The following is a 20,796-nucleotide window of genomic DNA, read 5'->3' on the forward strand; positions in this document are numbered from 1 at the left end:
CCCCCGCCGCCCGCCCCGCCGTCAGCCCGACCGCACCGACGGGAGTGCTCATGTGGGCTCACGGCGAGGGTGGACCTAAAATGGTACCCGTAACACACATTGACTTAATAAGGATCCATTTTTTTAAAAAACATGAACTTGATACTTTTCACTTCTTAAACATGCAAAACCCACTTGAAAGACATAAACCAGTTTTGGGATTTGAAGCTTAAAGACTAAATCTGGGACTCAGTTTCATTTACTAAGTAACCAAAAAATTGCCTTTGTTTAAAGTGAAAACATTTTTTTAGTACTCAGATTTGCAACATAGTCGTGAAAACTTGAACGGGGAAGAAGTCCACGCTTAACTTCAAGTATTGCTCTGTGTACCTGTCTTATCCTTGACGGGATGGGAGCCTACTTTCTTTGTTACCCCTGTGCCTGGGACCTTAACTTTGACTTTGTGATAGTTGACCGAATAAGAAGTAAATGGGTGAGGAACTCACACCACGCACCTGGCTCTCTTTGTGGCGGTGTCATACATGCAAGGAGTCCTCTTGAAATCACTCAAAAGCCATAAAAATGTGTTGGGGTTTTTTGTTTGACCGTGCTGCTTGCGAACTTGTGCCTCCAGCAGTGGAAGCAGGGAGTCCACTGGCGTGCCAGGGAATTCTCCAAAATTTGTTTCTTGTTTCATACAGTCTGATTTTTTAAAAAGCTGCTTTACTGAGATATCCCATTCCATAAAATGTGTCCATTCAAGCAATCCAGTATTTTTCGTGTATTCACGGGGTTATGCAACATCACTCTGATTTTAAATCCACTAGTTCATTATAAAGAAAAACTAGCTTCCTGTTTTAATGTTTGTGTCTGCAATGCTAGTGAAACAGATGTGTAAATAGGATTAAACAAGAAAAGGTCCCCTGAGCAAAAAACAAAAACAAACACCTCTTCCTCCAGCCAGACCAGTTGGTTCAGTTCAGTCGCTCAGTCGTGTCCAACTCTTAGACCCCGTGGACTGCAGCATGCCAGGCTTCCCTGTCCTTCACCAACTCCCGAAGTTTACTCAAACTCAAGTCCATTGAGTGGGTGATACCATCCAGTCATCTCATCCTCTGTTGTCCCCTTCTCTTCCTGCCTTCAGTCTTCCCCAGCATCAGGGTTTTTTCCAATGAGTCAGTTCTTCGCATCAGATGGCCAAAGTATTGGAGTTTCAGCTTCAATATCAGTCCTTCCAATGAATATTCAGGCCGGATTTCCTTTAGGATTGACTGGTTGGATCTCCTTGCTGTCCAAGGGACTCTCAAGAGTCTTCTCCAACACCACAGTTCAGAGGGAGCTGTATCACTTGGTGTGAAAGGGTGGGCCAGGGAAAGAGGCCTCAGCCCCTCAAGATTTTAAGGCAAGTTTCTAATCAACTGCTCTGGATTCCACTTTCATGTGAAGAATGAGATCTGCCTTCATGATGCCCATGCCTGCTTTTCTATTTATCTCCACTCCATCCCCAAATGAAGCCTCCCAGGGGATGTTAATGGTAAAGAACCCACCTGCAATGCAGGAGGCATAATAGACATGGGTTCAATTTCTGGGTCGGGAAGATCTCCTGGAGGAAGGCGTGATAAACCACTCCACCATTCTTGCCTGGAGAATCCACGAACAGAGGAGCTTGGAGGCTACAATCCATAGAGTCAAAAAGAGTCAGACACAACTGAGTGACTTGTAATGCACATCCCCAAATGTCAAGTGCGTTTAACCACAAATTTATAAGTTCTGGAGTTACAGATATTTGAATTCAGATCCCAGATCCACCATTTACTCTCTCTGTGACATTGGACAAGTGACTTATTTCCTAGTCTTTAATTTCTTTAATGTTGGGGTCAGGTAACGACACCTACTGCGTATGTTGAGACAAGGAGTCAATGGACATACAGTAAGTATTAATACTTAGCCCAGCTTTTGGCATGGGGTGAGATCTGCATAAATGTCAGCTCTCACCGTCCTGTGTTCACAGACTACTTCTCCTGGCCTCTCCTTTGCCACAGTGCTCCTCGGGGACACTGCCGGCAGCCCCTTCCTCTCACATCTGATAATCAATCCACACCAACGAAGCCTTTGCACACAAACTATGCATTAAGTTTTTCAACTAAAAAAACAAAAGAAAAAATCCTTTTTAAGAACGAAAGTGATTGAAAACCTGGGATTGTAATGCAAGTTGTCCCTTCACTAGAGTATTTATTACTATGAACACTGTAATTAAAGGGCTTAGGGTACAGCCGAGGTTGCTTTGTTCAGTATTGTTTCACCTGCCGTTCAGTTGAGAACAAAATTACTTTGATAAGTGGATTTAAAGGCTCTCTGGAGTGATGTTATGTTCTGTAAGCACCTCAGTAACATCAACCAAGATTTTGTAATTGACTATTCCTCATCTATAAATTTCAGTCACAGGTCAGCAAGGGATAAAGATAACATGAATTCAATCCTTTGTCCCCTCTGTTCCTCTCCAGCTCCACTTTTAAAGCAATAATTAACCCAAGGCTCTTTGAGACAGGGAGTTGCCTTCTTCATACACAGACCCACGGTATCCCGGATCACTTTGCACATCCATGTAGATCACTCTCTGAGAACACTAGTCTTGCAATGACTTGCCCTCTCAGCTGCAGGGGACCGTCTTCTCCACTTCACTTTAGCGATCTGCACCTATGTCCACACCCCACCATCATCCAGAAATACTCTAACTGGGAAATCAAGCTATATTATACTATTCCCTTAATGATTCATACCTCATTTAAACTATTAACCTCTGTCTTTTCTACCAACCGATCACTCCTGTTTTCACTTCTTTCCCAATTCAGTTTAGAAATTGTAACTCATTGCTTCAGCCTCTGTTATCATCTGTGTCCTCAAGTTTATTGTATTTCAATAAGCTGGATCTATTAAACTGGATTAATCCAGTCATCTGTCTTTTCTATTCTAATACCTGAGGCTGATAGGGGGCCTGGGCCCCACATTCATTAACAGCCTCAAATGAAACTTGTGACAGTTACAGCAGTCAGAATGGCCATCATCAAAAATTCTACGAACAGTAAATGCTGGAGAGGGTGTGGAGAAAAGAGAACCCTCTTGCACAGTTTGGTGAGATGTAAATTGATACAGCCACTCTGGAAGACAGTATGGAGATTCCTTAAAAAAAACTAGGACTAATACCACCATTTCACCCAGCAATCCCACTACTAGGCATAAACCCTGAGGAAATGTAAACATGTGACAGTTTTCCAAATGAAGTTATCCTGTCATCCCACAGATATCCCTATGCAAGTACAAGAAAGCATTCACTGGAAACTTAAACTTTGTCCTTTTATTAAATGACACCATCTGTAATGTATTATGAATTAATATTTTAAGTAAAGTCTGTAATTATGGAATGAATAGCACAATTTTATTGTGTAGTAATGATTGTCAGTTATTAATTTGTGAAGTATAAGGATTTGAAACATTCTCTGATTTTGTAACTCTTGGCATTTCAGCATGCTCAAATACACAGAGGGGCTTGAAAAGAGGAAGCATCCAGCCCTCTCCCACTCAGCCTCCTCCAGAAAGCCTGGCTGACACCCTGGTTCTTGGGAACAGCTGGAGGTAATCTCACAGGCAGGTGGATTGGTTCTCCTCCACATTTATAGTCCCTAACCATGTTTCCAGAGAAGGCAATGGCACCCCACTCCAGTACTCTTGCCTGGAAAATCCCATGGACGGAGGAGCCTGGTAGGCTGCAGTCCGTGGGGTCGCTAAGAGTCGGGCATGACAGAGTGACTTCACTTTCACTTTTCACTTTCCTGCATTGGAGAAGGAAATGGCAATCCACTTCAGTGTTCTTGCCTGGAGAATCCCAGGGACAGTGGAGCCTAGTGGGCTGCCATCTATGGGGTTGCCCAGAGTCGGACATGACAGAAGTGACTTAGCAGCAGCAGCAGCACCAACCATGTTTCCTGGTGTCCACAGTCAGCTTCTCACTCATATGATATTCTAAACTTTGCCACTCTCCTCCTCATGTTTATTTATCATCCCCCGCTGCCTTTCAGAAAATCACATCACCTCCAGCTGCTCAGGGAACAGGAGACCACCATACACAAAAGACCTAGAAGTCTTCCCCTGAACCTCAGATATGCAGATGACAACACCCTTATGGCAGAAAGCAAAGAGGAACTAAAGAGCCTCTTGATGAAAGTGAAAGAGGGGAATGAAAAAGCTGGCTTAAAACTCAACATTCAGAAAACTAAGATCATGGCATCCAGTCTCATCACTTCATGAGAAATAGATGGGAAAACAATGGAAACAGTGACAAACTGTTTTCTTGGGCTCCAAAATCACTGCAGTTGGTGATTGCAGCCATGAAATTAAAAGACTCTTGCTCCTTGGAAGAAAAGCTATGACCAACCTAGACAGTATATTAAAAAGCAGAGACATTACTTTGCCAACAAAGTCCGTCTAGTCTAAGCTGTGGTTTTTCCTGTAGTCACGTATGCATGTGAAAGTAGGGCCATAAAGAAAGCTGAGCGCCGAAGAATTGATGCTTTTCAACTGTGGAGAAGACTCTTGAGAGTCCCTTGGACAGCAAGGAGATCCAACCAGTCCATCCTGAAGGAGATCAGTCCTGAATATTCATTGGAAGGACTGATGCTGAAGCTGAAACTCCAATACTTTGGCCACCTGATGCAAAGAACTGACTCACTGGAAAAGACCCTGATGCTGGGGAAGACTGAAGGCAAGAAGGAGAAGGGGATGACAGAGGATGAGATGGTTGGATGGCATTACGGACTTGATGGACATGAATTTGAGTAAGCTCTGGGAGTTGGTGATGGACAGGGAAGCCTAGTGTGCTGCAGTCCATGGTGTCACAAAGAGTTGGGCATGACAGAGCAACTGAACTGAACTGAACCTTCAGAAACATGTATACAACTGTACAAGCCCTTCTCTCCACAGGTACATTTTTGGGACAAGCAGTCTACATGCCTGTTCTTCACTTCCTCACCTTTTGATCATTTACCCTTTGACTCAACCCATCTGAAACTGAACTCTTTACCCCTACCGTCGTCCACCTTATACCACACACACACCCTCCCAAGCCACATCCTTCTGATTCACCGTCTCAGTTAATGGCATCAGGATCCACCCACTTGTTCAAACCAGAAAATTGAGTGTCCTCTTAATCACCTCCCTGTCACCATCCAACCAGTTAATACATGTGGTGATTTTCTTTCACATCTTTGAAAGTCTACTGCCCAACTCCAGGTCTATTTCCACTTCGACCACTTCCCATCACTTTCTGCAGAGCTTCTCAGATCGTGTCCCTGCTTCTAGTTTTGCATGGTTGCATCAGACATCTATTCTGACTCCACTCACTCCATCAGAGTGACTTTTCCAATGTGCAGGTCTGATCATGGTGTGATATCATTCGAGACAAATTCAGCTCCCTTGGCATAGTATGCAAGGTCCTTTGCTTCTCTCCTCCACTGAACTCTTGAGACTCACTTATATAAGTTCTGTTTTCCAGGCTTACTGAACCACTTATGGTTCCTTGAATAAGCCATTTGCGCTCTCAGCTTTGGCCTCTGCAGGTGCTACTCTTGCCCTTTGGAACCTTTACTCCCTTTTCACCTGGTTTCCCGTGGTACTTGAATTGCAAAGCTTCTCAGTGGGAAGTTCTCCTGGGCTCTGCCCTTCTTACTGGCCTCCACCCCACAGAAGCTGAGAGGCCGCTCCTCTGGGCTCTCACAGAAGCCACCCAGCACTTCCATCATGGCTTTTTTCATAGTCATAATGTTTGTATGTTTCTGTGTCCCCAACACTACTCTGGGAGCTTCTACAACAATATCTCCCATCTTTTATTCTTATGCCAGTAAATGCTTAACAATAGACACTCAATAAAAAGAAAAGAAGGAAGGGAGAGAGGTAGGGAGGGATCCCAGAGCTCCAGAGTAAAGATTTGGGTTTGCTGCCATGACTCTGATTGTGAAAATTCAGTCTCCACAGAACAGACAGATGTTTCTATATCATATACCTCCAGGACTTACATTTAATAAATGCTAGTGAATTTGCCTGACTTTTCAAATGTTCTTGATGGAATAAAAGGAACAGTTAACATTATGCCAGACACTGTGCTAAGTCATTTAATCCTTATAACAACTCCTTAAAATTAAAAATTCAAATTAAAAGAAACCTATTATAGATGAGGAAATAGAGGCAGAGACAAGCTTGCCAAAGTTGTACTGCTAGTAGTGGTAGAGCTGAGTTTGAATCTGCAGTTTTAAGTCCAGAATTCAAACTTCCCATAAGGCACATTACATTTAATTTCAGATAATTCAAAAGGGTTATTGACAAATTTATACATATAGAAAGATAAGAGGGTATAGGAACCCTGTTATCTAAGAAATATTTTATTTATTTCTATTGACCAAAAAGTGCTAGTTTAGGCTTATAAAGTCTTAGTGTTAAATGTCAAGGACAATCTGGATTGATATTGGAGAAGTCCAACTGAAAGTGTAAAGAGACACAATCTTTTGTCCCAAAGGAGATGCTTGGAAACATTTTACTCTACAATATAATTTTAGGGCTTTTCATACTGTGAGGGACATAGATTACCTCAGTTCATGAGACTCTAAGAGTTCACAGAAAGGAGAAAGTTCTAGTGCCTGGAGTCAGACATCATGGAGCATTACACCTTGCTCAGGATTCTTTGTAGCCCTAACCTTAAGGTGTGTGTGGGGAGAGGGGATGGGGACTCTAAATCTTGCAGAATCCATCACTGTCTATTTGTAAATTCTCTATCACAGTGACCCGTACTCAGCTTCTCTTTGGTCTAAAGCTGGAGAATTCTTTTCTTCCATCTTTTCCTCTGATTTCTCTTCACTCATAGTTTCAATAGCTTCAAAGCTTCTGCTTATTTCCTTCTATTTTTGGATCTTCCTAATGGTGTGCTAACTATAGGAGTGGATGAAATTAAGATGAAACATTTGTATAAGTACTTGTAGAGTGCTAACTTTGTGCCAGGCATTGGTAGCAATTGGTATAATGATGCCTATTTCATAGGGTAATAAAAAAAATTAAATAGGAAGTATGAATGAGTTTTTATTATTGCATCATGAGGATGATGCAATAATAAAAGAAGCGCCAAGATTTAGTTGACTTGGAATAATTCAGTACAGTTCAGTCACTCAGTCATGTCCAATTCTTTGTGATCCCAGGGACTGCAGCACACCAGGCTTCCCTATCCATCACCAACTCCTGGAGCTTGCTCAGACTCATGTCCATTGAGTCAGTGATGCCATCCAACCATCTCATCCTCTATCAATCCCTTCACCTCTTGCCTTCAAAGTTTCCCAGCATCAGGGTCTTTTCTTATGAGTCAGATCTTCCCATCAGGTGGCCAAAGTACTGGAGCTTCAACATCAGTCCTTTCAATTAATATTCAGGACTGATTTCCTTTAGGATGGACTGGTTGGATCTCCTTGCAGTCCAAGGGACTCTCAAGAGTCTTCTCCAACACCACAGTTCAAAAGCATCAGTTCTTCTGCACTCAGCTTTCTTTATGATCCAACTCTCATTTGCATATATGACTATTGGAAAAACTATAGCCTTGACTAGATGGACCTTTGTCAGCAAAGTAATGTCTCTGCTTTTCAATATGCTGTCTAGGTTGGTCATAGGTTTTCTTCCAAGGAGCAAGCGTCTTTTAACTTCATGGCTGCAGTCACCATCTGGAGTGATTTTGGAGCCCCCCAAAATAAAGTCTGTCACTGTTTCCTTTGTTTTCCCATCTATTTGCCATGGCACCAGATGCCATGATCTTAGTTTTTTGAATGTTGAATTTTAAGCCACCTTTTTCACTCTCCTCTTTCACTTTCATCAAGAGGCTCTTTAGTTCCTCTTCACTTTCTGCCATATAGGATGGTGTCATCTGCATATTTGAGGTCATGGATATTTCTCCCAGCAATCTTGATTCCAGCTTGTGCTTCATCTAGCCAGGCATTTTGCATGATGTACTCTGCATATACAGCCTTGACATACTCCTTTCCCAGTTTGGAACCAGTCCATTGTTCCATGTCCAGTTCTAAGTGTTGCTTCTTGACCTGCATACAGATTTCTCAGGAGGCAGGTAAGGTGGTCTGGTATTCCCATCTCTTGAAGAATTTTCCACAGTTTGTTGTGATCAGTTTGGGTAGTCAATAAACCAGAAGTAGACATTTTTTTGGAACTTTTTTCTTTTTCTGTGATCCAGTGAATGTTGACAATTTGATCTCTACTTTCTCTTCCTTTTCTAAATCCAGCTTCAACATCTGTAAGTTCAGTTCATGTATTGTTGAAGCCTAGCTTGGAGAATTTTGAGCATTACTTTGCTTCTGTGTGAGATGAGAGCAATTGTGCAGTAGTTTGAACATCCTTTGGCATTGCCTTTCTTTGGGATTGGAATAAAAATGACCTTTTCCAGTCCTGTGGCCACTGCTGAGTTTTCCAAATTTGCTAGGATATTGAATGCAGCACTTGCATAGCATCATCTTTTAGGATTTTCAGTAGCTCAGCTGGAATTCCATCACCTCCACTAGCTTTCTTCGGCCCACCTGACTTCACATTTCATGATGTCTGGCTCTAGGTGAATGATCACACCATCGTGGTTATCTGGGTCATGATGATCTTTTTTGTATAGTTCTTTGGTGTATGCTTGTCACTTCTTACCATCTTCTGCTCCTGTTAGGTCCATACTGTTTCTGTCCTTTATTGTGCCCATCTTTGCATGAAATGCTCCCTTGGTATCTCTTAATTTTCTTCAAGAGATCTCTAGTCTTTCCCATTCTGTTGTTTTCCTCTATTTCTTTACATTGATCACTTATGAAGGCTTTCTTATCTCTCCTTGCTGTTCTTTGGAACTCTGTACTCAATGGGTATGTCTTTCCTTTTCTCCTTTGCCTTTCACTTCTCTTCTTTTCTCAGCTATTTCTAAGTCCTCCTCTGAAAACCATTTTTCATTTTTGCATTTCTTTTTCTTGGGGATGGTCTTGATCCCTGCCTCCTGTACAATGTCATGAACCTCTGTCCATAGTTATTAAGGCACTCTATCAGATCTAATCCCTTGAATGTATTTTTCACTTCGACTGTATAATTGTATAGGATTTGATTTAGGTCATACATGAATGCTCTAGTGGTTTTCCCTGCTTTCTTCAATTTTAAATCTGAATTTGGCAATAAGGAGTTCATGATCTGAGCCACAGTCAGCTCCCAGTCTTGTTTTTGCTGACTGTATAGAGCTTCTCCATCTCTGGTTGCAAAGAATATAATCAATCTGATTTTAGTATTGACCATTTGGTGATGTCCATGTGTAGAGTCTTTTCTTGTGTTGTTGGAAGAGGGTGTTTGCTATGACCAGTGCATTATCTTGGCAGAACTCTGTTAGCCTTTGCCCTGCTTCATTCCGTACTCCAAGGCTGAACTTGCCTGTTACTCCAGGTGTTTTTTGACTTCCTACTTTTGCATTCCAGTCCCCTTTGATGAAAAGAACATCTTTTTTGGGTGTTAGTTCTAGAAGGTCTTATAAGTCTTCATTGAACTGTTCAACTTCAGCTTATTCAGTGTTACTTGTTGGGGCATAGACTTGGATTATGATAATATTGAATGGTATACACAGAGTTCATTCTGTTGTTTTTGAGATTGCATCCAAGTACTGCATTTCAGACTCTTTTGTTGACTGTGAGGGCTATTCCTTTTTTTCTAAGGGATTCTTGCCCAAAGTAGTAGATATAATGGTCATCTAAATTAAATTTGCCCATTCCAGTCCATTTTAGTTCCTTGATTCCTAAAATGTTGATGTTCACTCTTCACATCTCCTGTTTGACCACTTCCAATTTACCTTGATTCATGGACCTAACATTCCATGTTCTTATGTAGTATTGTTCTTTATAGCATCAGACTTTACTTCCATCACCAGTCACCTTCATAACTGGGTGTGTTTTCGCTTTGGCTCTGTCTCTTCTTTCTGGAGTTATTTCTCCACTCTTCTCCAGTAGCATATTGGGCACCTACCAACCTGGGGAGTTCATCTTTCAGTGTCATATCTTTTTGCCTTTTCATACTGTTCATGGGGTTCTCAAGGCAAGAATACTGAAGTGGTTTGCCATTCCCTTCTCAAGTGGACCACATTTTGTCAGAACTCTCCACCATGACCCGTCCGTCTTAGGTGGCCCTACGCTGCATGACTCATAGTTTCACTGAGTTAGACCAGGCTGTGAATCATGTGATCAGTTTGGTTAGTTTTCTGTGGTTTTCAGTCAGTCTGCCCTCTGATGGATGAGGATAAGAGGCTTGTGAAAGGTTTCTGCTGGGAGGGATTGGCTGTGGGGGAATCTGGGTCTTGTTCTGCTGGGCAGGGCCATGCTCAGTAAATCTTTAATCCAGATGGCAGAGTAGAGGGACGTGTGCTCATCTTCTCCTGTGAGAACTCCAAAATTGCAACTCACTGCTGAACACCATCAATAGGAGAATGTTGGATTCCACCAAAAAAAGATACCCCACATCCAAGGCCAAAGGAGAAGCCCCAACAAGACAGTAGGAGGGGAGAAACTGCATTTACAATCAAACCCCATACCAGCCAGAAACACTTGGAGAGCTCAAAGAAAACGTTGTTTGCACCAGGACCCAGAGACCCCACAGAGACTGAGCCAGACCTGCTGTTGAGTGTTTGAGTGTCTGCGGAGGCAGGGGTCAGCAGTGGCCTGCCACAGGGACAGGGGCTCTGGCTGCAGCAGACTTGGGAGGCAAGGTGTGAGAGCCTCACCATCAAGCCACTGAGCAGATGAACCACAAACTGGAGAACAATTACACTAAAGAAGTTCTTTCACTGTTACAAAAGTTCTAGCATCCACAGCAGATTTCCCAACCTGGGGATCTGGGAAAGGGACTGAGAACCCCCTGGGAATTTGACTTTGGAGGCCAGTGGGATTTGATTATAGAACTTCTACAGGACTGGGGAAAAACAGACTCTTGGAGGGCACAAACAAAACCTTGTGTGCACCAGGACCCAGGAGAAAGGAGCAGTGACCCCACAAGAGACTGAGCCAGACTTGCCTGTGAGTGTCCAGGAGTCTCTGGCAGAGGCAGAGGTCGACAGTGGCCTGCCTCGGGGTCGGGGGCACTGAATACAACAGTCCTGGCACGAGCCCTTCCGAAGGAGGTCACCATTACCACCATTACCCCTAACATAGTTTGGCCTCAGGCCAAACAACAGGGAGGGAACACAGCCTCACCCACCAACAGAAAATTGATATAATTGCATGAGAAGAAATTAAGGAACAACTTTCAGGAGAAATTTCTACTTGACCTGATGTTGTTGGGATTGTTATTCAGTTGCTAAGTTGTGTCTGACTCTTTACAACCCATGGACTGTACAGTGCCAGTCTCCTCTGTCCTCCACTATCTCCTGAGTTTGCTCAAATTTGTATCCATTGAGTCAGATGTGCTGACTAATCATCTCATCCTCTGCCACCCTCTTCTCTTCCTGCCTTCAGTCTTTCCCAACATCAGGGTCTTTTCCAATGAATCATCTCTTCGCATCAGGTGGCCAAAGTATTGGAACTTCAGCTTCAGCATCAGTCCTTCCAGTGAATATTAAGGGTTGATATTCTTGAGGATTGACTGGTTTGATCTCCTTGCTGTCCAAGGGACTCTCCAGAGTCTCCTCCAACACCACAGTTTGAAAGCATCGATTCTTTGGTGCTCAGCCTTCTTTATGCTTCAACTCTCACATCTGTACATGACTACTGGAAAACCCATAGCTCTGATGAGAGAGACCTTTGTCAGAAAAGTGATGTTTCTCCTTTTTAATCTGCTGTCTAGATTTGTCACAGTTTTACTTCCAAGGAGCAAGCGTCTTCTAATTTCATGGCTGCAGTCACTGTCTGCAGGAGCCCAACAAAACAGAATCTGTCACTGCTTCTACTTTTTCCCCTTCTCTTTGCCATGAAGTGATGGGAACGGATGCCATGATCTTAGTTTTTTGAATGTTGAGTTTCAAGTCAGATTTTTCACTCTCTTCTTTCACCTTCATCAGGAGGCTCTTTAGTTCTCCTTCACTTTCTGCAGTTAGAGTGGTATCATCTGCATATCTGAAGCTGTTGATATTTCTCCTGGCAATCTTTACTCCACCTTGTGATTCATCCAGTCCAGCATTTCTCATGATGTACTCTGCATAGAAAGTCGCTCAGTTGTGTCTGACTCTTCACTACTCCATGGAATTCTCCAGGCCAGAATACTGGAGTGAGTAGCATTTCCCTTCTCCAGGGGATCTTCCCAACACAGGGATTGAACCCAGGTCTCCCACATTGCAGGCGGATTCTTTACCAACTAAGCTATCAGGTAAGCCCGAGGCAAGCCATTTAATATCAAAGCAATCCAAGACTATGTCCCAATCAGTAATGCTGCAGAAGCTGACATTGAATGGTTCTATAAAGACCTACAAGACCTTCTAGAACTAACACCCAAAAAAGATGTTCTTTTCATCATAGGGGACTGAAATGCAAAAGTAGGAAGTCAAGAGATATCTGGCTGCTGCTGCTGCTGCTTTTAAGTCGCTTTAGTCGTGTCCAACTCTGTGCGACCCCATGGCAGCCCACCAGGCTTCCCCGTCCCTGGGATTCTCCAGGCAAGAACACTGGAGTGGGTTGCCATTTCCTTCTCCAATGCATGAAAGTGAAAAGTGAAAGTGAAGTTGCTCAGTCGTGTCCGACCCTCAGCCACCCCATGGACTTCAGCCTACCAGGCTCCTCCATCCATGGGATTTTCCAGGCGAGAGTTCTGGAGTGGGGTGCCATTGCCTTCTCCGAGAGATATCTGGAGTAACAGGCAAATTTGGCCTTGGAGTACAGAATGAAGCAGGGCAAAGGCTAACAGAATTTTGCCAAAAGGATGCACTGGTCATAGCAAACACCCTCTTCCAACAACACAAGAGAAGCCTCTACACATGGACATCACCAGATGGTCAGTACCAAAATCAGATTGATTATACTCTTTGCAAGCGAAGATAGAGAGACTCTATACAGTCAGCAAAAACAAGAACAGGAGCTGACTGTGGCTCAGATCATGAACTCTGTATTGCCAAATTCAGGCTCAAATTGAAGAAAGTAGGGAAAACCACTAGACCATTCAGGTATGACCTAAATCAAATCCCATACAATTATACAGTGGAAGTGACAAATAGATTCAAAGGATTACATCTGATAAACAAAGTGCCTTAAGAACGAAGGGTGGAAGTTCATGACATTGTACAGGAGGCAGTGATGAAGACCATCCCCAAGAAAAAGAAATGCAAAAAGGCAAAATGGTTGTCAGAGGAGGACTTAGAAATAGCTGAGAAAAGAAGAGAAGCGAAAGGCAAAGGAGAAAAGGAAAGATACATCCATTTGAGTGCAGAGTTTCAAAGAATAGCAAGGAGAGATAAGAAAGCCTTCCTCAGTGATCAATGCAAAGAAATAGAGGAAAACAATAGAATGGGAAAGACTAAATATCTCTTCAAGAAAATTAGAGATACCAAGGGAATATTTCATGCAAAGATGGGCACAATAAGGGACAGAAATGGTATGGACCTAACAGAAGCAGAAGATATTAAGAAAAGGTGACAAGAATACACAGAAGAACTATACAAAAAAGATCTTCATGACCCAGATAACCATGATGGTGTGATCACTCACCTAGAGCCCGACATTCTGGAATGTGAAGTAAGTGGGCCTTGGGAAGCATCACTATGAACAAAGCTAGTGGAGGTGATGGAATTCCAGCTGAGCTACTGAAAATCCTAAAAGCTGATGCTATGCAAGTGCTGCATTCAATATGCCAGCAAATTTGGAAAACTCAGCAGTGGCCACAGGACTGGAAAAGGTCATTTTCATTCCAATCCCAAAGAAAGGTAATGTCAAAAATGCTCAAACTACCGCACAATTGCACTTGTCTCACACAGTAGCAAAGTAATGTTCAAAATTTTCCAAGCCAGGCTTCACCACTACATGAACTGTAAACTTCCAGATGTTGAAGCTGGATTTAGAAAACACAGAGGAACTGGAGATCAGGTTGCCAACATCGACTGGATCATAGAAAAAGTAAGGGAGTTAAAAAAAAAAAAATCTGCCTCTACTTCACTGACTATGCTAAAGCCTTTGACTGTGTGGATCACAACAAACTGTGGAAAATTCTTCAAGAGATGGAAATACCAGACCACTGACCTGCCTCTTGAGAAATCTGTATGCAGGTGGAAGCAACAGTTAGAACTGGACATGGAACAACAGACTGGTTCCAATTTGGGAAAGACGTGCATCAAGGCAGTATATTGTCACCCAGCTTATTTAACTTCTGTGCAGAGTGCATCATGTGAAATGCCTGGTTGGATTAAGCACAAGCTGGAATCCAGATTGCCAGGAAAAATATCAATAATCTCAGATACTCAGATGACACCATCCTTATGGCAGAAAGTGAAGAGGAACTAAAGAGTCTCTTGACGAAAGTGAAAGAGGAGAGTGAAAAACGTGGCTTAAAGCTCAACATTCAAAAAACTAAGATCATGGCATCTGGTCCCATCACTTCATGGCAAATAGATGGGGAAACAGGGCTCCAAAATCACTGCAGATGGTAACTGCAGCCATAAAATTAAAAGACGCTTGCTCTTTGGAAGAAAAGCCATGACCAACCTAGACAGCATATTAAAAAGCAGAGACATTACTTTGCTAACAAATGTCCGTCTAGTCAAAAGTACGGTTTTTCCAGTAGTCAGGTATGGATATAAGAGTTGGACCATAAAGAAAGCTGAGCACTGAAGAATTGATGCTTTTGAACTGTGGTGTTGGAGAAGACTCTTGCGAGTCCCTTGGACTGCAAGGAGATCCAACCAGTCCATCCTAAAGGAAATCAACCCTGAAGAGTCATTGGAAGGACTGATACTGAAGCTGAAACTCCAATACTCTGGCCACCTGATGCAAAGAGCTGACTCATTTGAAAAGACCCTGATGCTGGGAACTTTTGAAGGCAGGAGGAGAAGGGGAAAACAGAGGATGAGATGTTTGGATGGCATCACTAACCCAATGGACATGCGTTTCAGCAAGCTCCAGGAGTTTGTGATAGACAGGGAAGCCTGGCATGCTGCAGACCATGGGGTGACAGAGAGTCAGACACGACTAAAGGACTGAACTGAACTGACTCTGCATTGAAGTTAAATAAGCAGGGAGACAATACACAGCCTTGTTGTCCTCCTTTCCCAATTTTGAACCAGTCCATTTACCCATGTCATGTTCTTTTTTAAAAATTTTATTTATTTTAATTGAAGGATGATTACTTGAGAATATTTTGATGGCTCTTCCCATACATTGACATGAATCAGCCATGGGTACTTATGTTTCCCTCCATCCTGAACCCCCCTCCTACCTCCCTCCCAACCCCATCCCTCTGGGTTATTCTGCGTTGTTTCGTGCATTGCACTGGCAATCTATTTCACATATGGTGATATACATGTTTCAGTGCTATTCTCTCAAATCATCCCACCCTCGCCTTCTCCCACAGAGTCCAAAAGTCTGTTCTTTACATCTGTGTCTCCTCTGCTCTCCTGCATGTAGGATCATCTTTACTGTTTATCTAAATTCCGTATATATGGGTTAATACACAGTATTTGTTTTTTTTTTTTTACTTACTTCACTCTGTATAATAGACTCATTTCTTCCACTTCGTTAGAACTGACTCAAATGCACTCCTTTTTATAGCTGAGTAATATTCCATTGTGTATATATGTTCCACAACTTTCTTATCCATTCATCTGCCAGTTGACATCTAGGTTGCTTCCATGTCCTAGCTATTGTAAACAGTGCTGCAATGAACATTGGGGTACACGTGTCTCTTTCAATTCTGGTTTCCTCAGTGTGTGTGCCCAGCAATGGGATTGCTGGGTTGTATGGCAGTTCTGTTCCCAGTTTTTTAAGGAATCTCCACACTGTTCTCCATAGTGGCTGTACTAGTTTGCATTCCCCACCAACAGTGTAAGAGGGTTCTCTTTTCTCCACACCCTCTCCAGCATTTATTTGTAGAATTTTCGGTGATGGCTATTCTGACTGTCATGAGATGGTACCTCATGGTGGTTTTGATTTGCATTTCTCTAATAATGAGTGATGTTGAACATCTTTTCATGTGTTTATCAGCCATCTGTATGTCTTCTTTGGAGAAAAGTTTGTTTAGTTCTTTTGCCCACTTTTTGATTGGGTTGTTCGTTTTTCTGGTATTGAGCTGCATGAACTGCGTGCATATTTTGGAGATTAATTCTTTGTCAGTTGTTTCATTTGCTATTATTTTGTCCCATTCTGAAGGCTGTCTTTTCACCTTGCTTATAATTTCCTTCATTGTGTAAAAGCTTTTAAGTTTAATTAGGTCTCACCTGTTTATTTTTGTTTTTATTTCCATTACTCTGGGAGGTGGGTCATAGAAGATGTTGCAGTGATTTATGTCAGAGAGTGTTCTGCCTGTGTTTTCCTCCAAGAGTTTTATAGTTTCTGGTCTTACGTTTAGATCTTTAATCCATTTTGAGTTTATTTTTCTGTATGGTGTTAGAAGGTGTTCTAGTTTCATTCTTTTACACATGGTTGCAGTGCCGGTTCTAATTTTTGCTTCCGGACGTGCATACAGGTTTGTCAGGAGTACCTCCTTATTTAACTCAAAGACATTAGTTTCAGAGTTCTCCATTTTAATAATTTAGAAGATATTTTGTGTGCATTTGTGAGTTAAAATAGTCCTGAAATTATTCTTTTATTCTAATTCATGTTCTAAATACTGAAATATAAATGTTTATCACCACAGCCTTTACTGATTGTTATGCATGTTCCATATTAGACACTAATCAATAATTATAAAATAGTCTATGGTTTGAAGGAGATTCTTCTATAATAGCAAAAAACAACTGTGAATTGTTTAAAGTGCTTTAAAGAGGGACATCCATATGTAAATAATTATTTTAAAAATCCAAACCACGTTCACCCCTGTTCAGTTACACAGTATGAATTGGGGTAGGGAGCTGGATTAGAAAAGACATAAGCTAGAGTATGTAAAGAGTACTTCTTTGTAAAAAGTTATAATGTCAGCTTTTCACTGACTTCAACAGGCTTTTCTGACAGTTACGTGGACACTTTCCCTGAGAGCAGAAAAAATATTTATAAGTAACTCTCCTCAGGTAAAGAAACTGTCTGCAATGCAGGAGACCTGGGTTTGATCCCTAGGTCAGGAAGATCCCCTGGTGAAGGAAATGGCAACCCACTCCAGTATTCTTGCCTGGAGAATCCCATGGACAGATTGCCTGGCAGGCTACAGTCCATGGGGTCGCACAACTTAGTGACTAAATCACCAGAAACCACCACTACTCAGGTTGCTACCTGGATGATCTAGTTGCCTAAACTAATAAACAATACACCAAGGTATAATAGCTTTCCAGAAAAGGTTGGGGGCATGAGTAAACTGTTCAATCTTGTTCTTCTGTGTTGGAGGACATGTCAGGCCTATTACAGAAGGATCACTTTCAAATACATGTGTATAAAATATATAGTTTTAGCACTCTAATGCATTTTGGTTAATAAACTTCTTTTTTCAATGTAATATTATATATAACACAGTAAAAAAATCATTAAAAATCAAATGTCTTTCTCTCCTAAAATCTAGCTGGTTATCCATATGGGAGAAATTAAAGTTTATTCTGAGAGTGGGAAGAAATTTGGAGTATGAAGACTTAGGGTAGAACTTAAGTGGAACGTGTAATCAAGTCCCCAAAGAGCCTCTTTAGTGCTATACACAATATAGGTTGTCAAATTCAGGCTTGTGCTTTCCATACCCAGGCTTGAAAGGAAAGGTTACTAGTCTCAGCCTTTACTATACTTTTCTAAATTATACTAAAAATGGAAAAGTGTCTTCTAAATATATTAAATTTATTATATTCTCTATCAGTTGTTCTCAAGGTGTGGTCCCCAAGCCAGCAGCATTAGCACTGCTAAAAACTTGTTAGAAATGTAAATGTTCAGGCCATAACCCAGACCTACTGAATCAGAAACCCTGGAGATAGCAATCTGGACCTTATTACACATCATGCTTTGTAAACATTATGCTTCACTGTTCTATAGATAAGTATCCCTTTCATGTCATCATTTATTCTAGAAATATCTACATCTAGTATATATATGTATTTGATAATTGAAAAATGTATGTTTGGTAACATATTCATGTTATAAAGGATCTCAAAGAGTGATGTCTTGAATATTACCTAAAAGTTGACAACTAATTCTATTTTAAAAGATCTAGAAACCAACACAACATTGTAAAGCAATTTTCCTCCAATTAAAAAGTAAATTTAAAAAAGATCTATTAAGCTGTGATTCCAGTTTGTTTGTAGTGCTAATGTCCTGTGATTATTATTTTGAAATGTGCATATCTTCAACATGACACGTGGCACAAAAATGGCTTAAAACCGTTAAATTAAAATCTGAGTTTTTTTTTCAGGATTTAATATACCAAACTCTGAAAGTAGGTCAATATAACTTATTTCCTCTTTAATTTAATTTGAGTTTGAGCAAACTCTAGGAGATAGTAAAGGATAGGGAAGCCTGGTGTGCTGCAATTCATGGGGTTGTGGAGAGTTGGACATGACTTATCAACTGAACAACAACAACAATAATGGAGAATATCTGGATACCATCTCTCATAACCCTTCATAAATATTTGAATATATTGTCTCCCATCAGTCTTTTTTTTCTAAATGATCCCAGTTTCTTAACCTTTATTCAATGTCTTGTTTCTCAACTCTTTAATTCTCCTCTTGCAGTCCTCTGACTCTTCTCCAAGTACCCCTTATTTTCTCCAGCTATTAAGTCACAATATATGCTATATAGTGTCCAAAACATCATTTATACACATTTAAGTTGGTGAAGGTCATTATTTACATACTTTCTATATGTAAAAGTGTATAATTTATTATTTGGAAATACAGTTTTAGGAAGTCAAAAATTGAACTCTTATATGAACGTGCATTTTTATGCTGAATTAGAATGACAGCATTTTAGAACTAAAAGGCAAAGGAGATCACTTAGCTCAGCTCCCACCTTTTACACAAGAAGAATTTAAGGTCTTGAGAAGTTATTCTGCACTGTCCAATATGGTAGCCACTAATCGCATATTAAATAGAAAATTCAGTTCCCTTAATCACACTAGCCACGTTTTAAGTGCTCAGTAGCTATGCATGTGGTTAGCAGCTCCAGTATTAAGAAGAGATATAGAACACTCCCCTTACACCAGAAAGTTCTATTGGATAGCACTGGGTAAATGACTTGCCCATACAGCTTTTGTGTGACAGAACCAGAGCATCCAGTTCCTGGTCCAGAGGTATCTCACCATATTTATTTTAAAATAATAATACCACCTTTAAAAAAAGGCAAAATAGAATAGATTACTTATCTACAACATTTATTAAGTTTTATAGAAAGCAGTGTGGAAGGCACGGATCCTGACCCCAAAAAGCTTTGATGAAAATTACGTTAGGTGGGCTTGCTGCCTATTTAAAACAATAGCAGGAGGTTTAGTTACATCTCCCTAGTGGCCTCCAGCTATTTAATGTCTATAGCTGACTCTTGTACAGTGTGTGGGCTGGGGCTCCAACCCTCCCCACAGTCCAAAAGTCCGCAGATAAAATTACACTTCTCCCTTGATTTTACATTTGAGGATTCAACCCAATCAGATCCTATGGTACCATGGTGTGTATTCAGTGAATGATAGCTGGGTGTGAGCTGTTGAAACCTGTGTTGTTCAAGGGTCCATTGCATATGTATGCAAATGTGTATTCACTGAAAGCACCAAATGTTTACTGAAGTGTATTCAGTCCTTTGATTTTCCCTGACCTATCAGACACTTCTCAGTTCACACCTCAGTTCTTGCAGCCCACTCCTGGCTGGTCTCCTAGGCTCCATCTGGCCTTTCCCCCTTCAATCAATTTTCTATAGTTCAAAATCCATTTCCCTCAAGTACCATTTTCACCCTTGATCTTCTATTCAAAACTGTAGTAGATTCCTAGTGTGTACATAAACTAACAAATATGATACAGTCAACGACTTGCATTTGCAATATAAAAACTTCTCCACACATTACCCCATTTATTTCCATTTTTCTCCCCCTATTTCAAGGGCTTCAATTAACTGTTGCCCTTTTATTTCACAAGATTGCTTCTTGTTAAATATTTTAAATAGACTTCAAAAACCAGGAACTTGAGAGTCACCTCGACTTGTCCAGTTCCCACTTCCCAACTCCCAGTTCAGTCCATCAGAAAGTAATGTTGGTTTGGTTCTGGGTCCAGAAAAACATCTGGAATATATCCACTTCCCTCCATGTATTAGTTTGCTAGGGCTTCCATAACAAGTATCCCAGACTGTATGGTTTAAACAACAGCAATTTACTTTCCCACAGTTCTGGAGACTAGAAGTCCAACATCAAGGTGTGATCAGGGTTGGTTTCTTCTGAGGTTTCTCTCCTTGGCTTATAGATGGCTGTCCTCTTCCAGAGTCTTCACAGAGTCTTCGCTTGGTGTCTGTGTCCTAATCTCCTCTTCTTATAAGGATGCTACTCATATAGGATTCAGTTCAGTTCAGTTGCTCAGTCGTGTCCGACTCTTTGCGACCCCATAAATTGCAGCACGCCAGGCCTCCCTGTCCATCACCAACTCCCAGAGTTCACTCAAACTCACGTCCATCGAGTTGGTGATGCCATCCAGCCATCTCATCCTCT

This window comes from Bison bison, unplaced genomic scaffold (genome assembly GCF_000754665.1).
Source record: "Bison bison bison isolate TAMUID 2011002044 unplaced genomic scaffold, Bison_UMD1.0 scf7180017858736, whole genome shotgun sequence".
NCBI classification, from domain to species: Eukaryota; Metazoa; Chordata; class Mammalia; order Artiodactyla; family Bovidae; genus Bison; species Bison bison.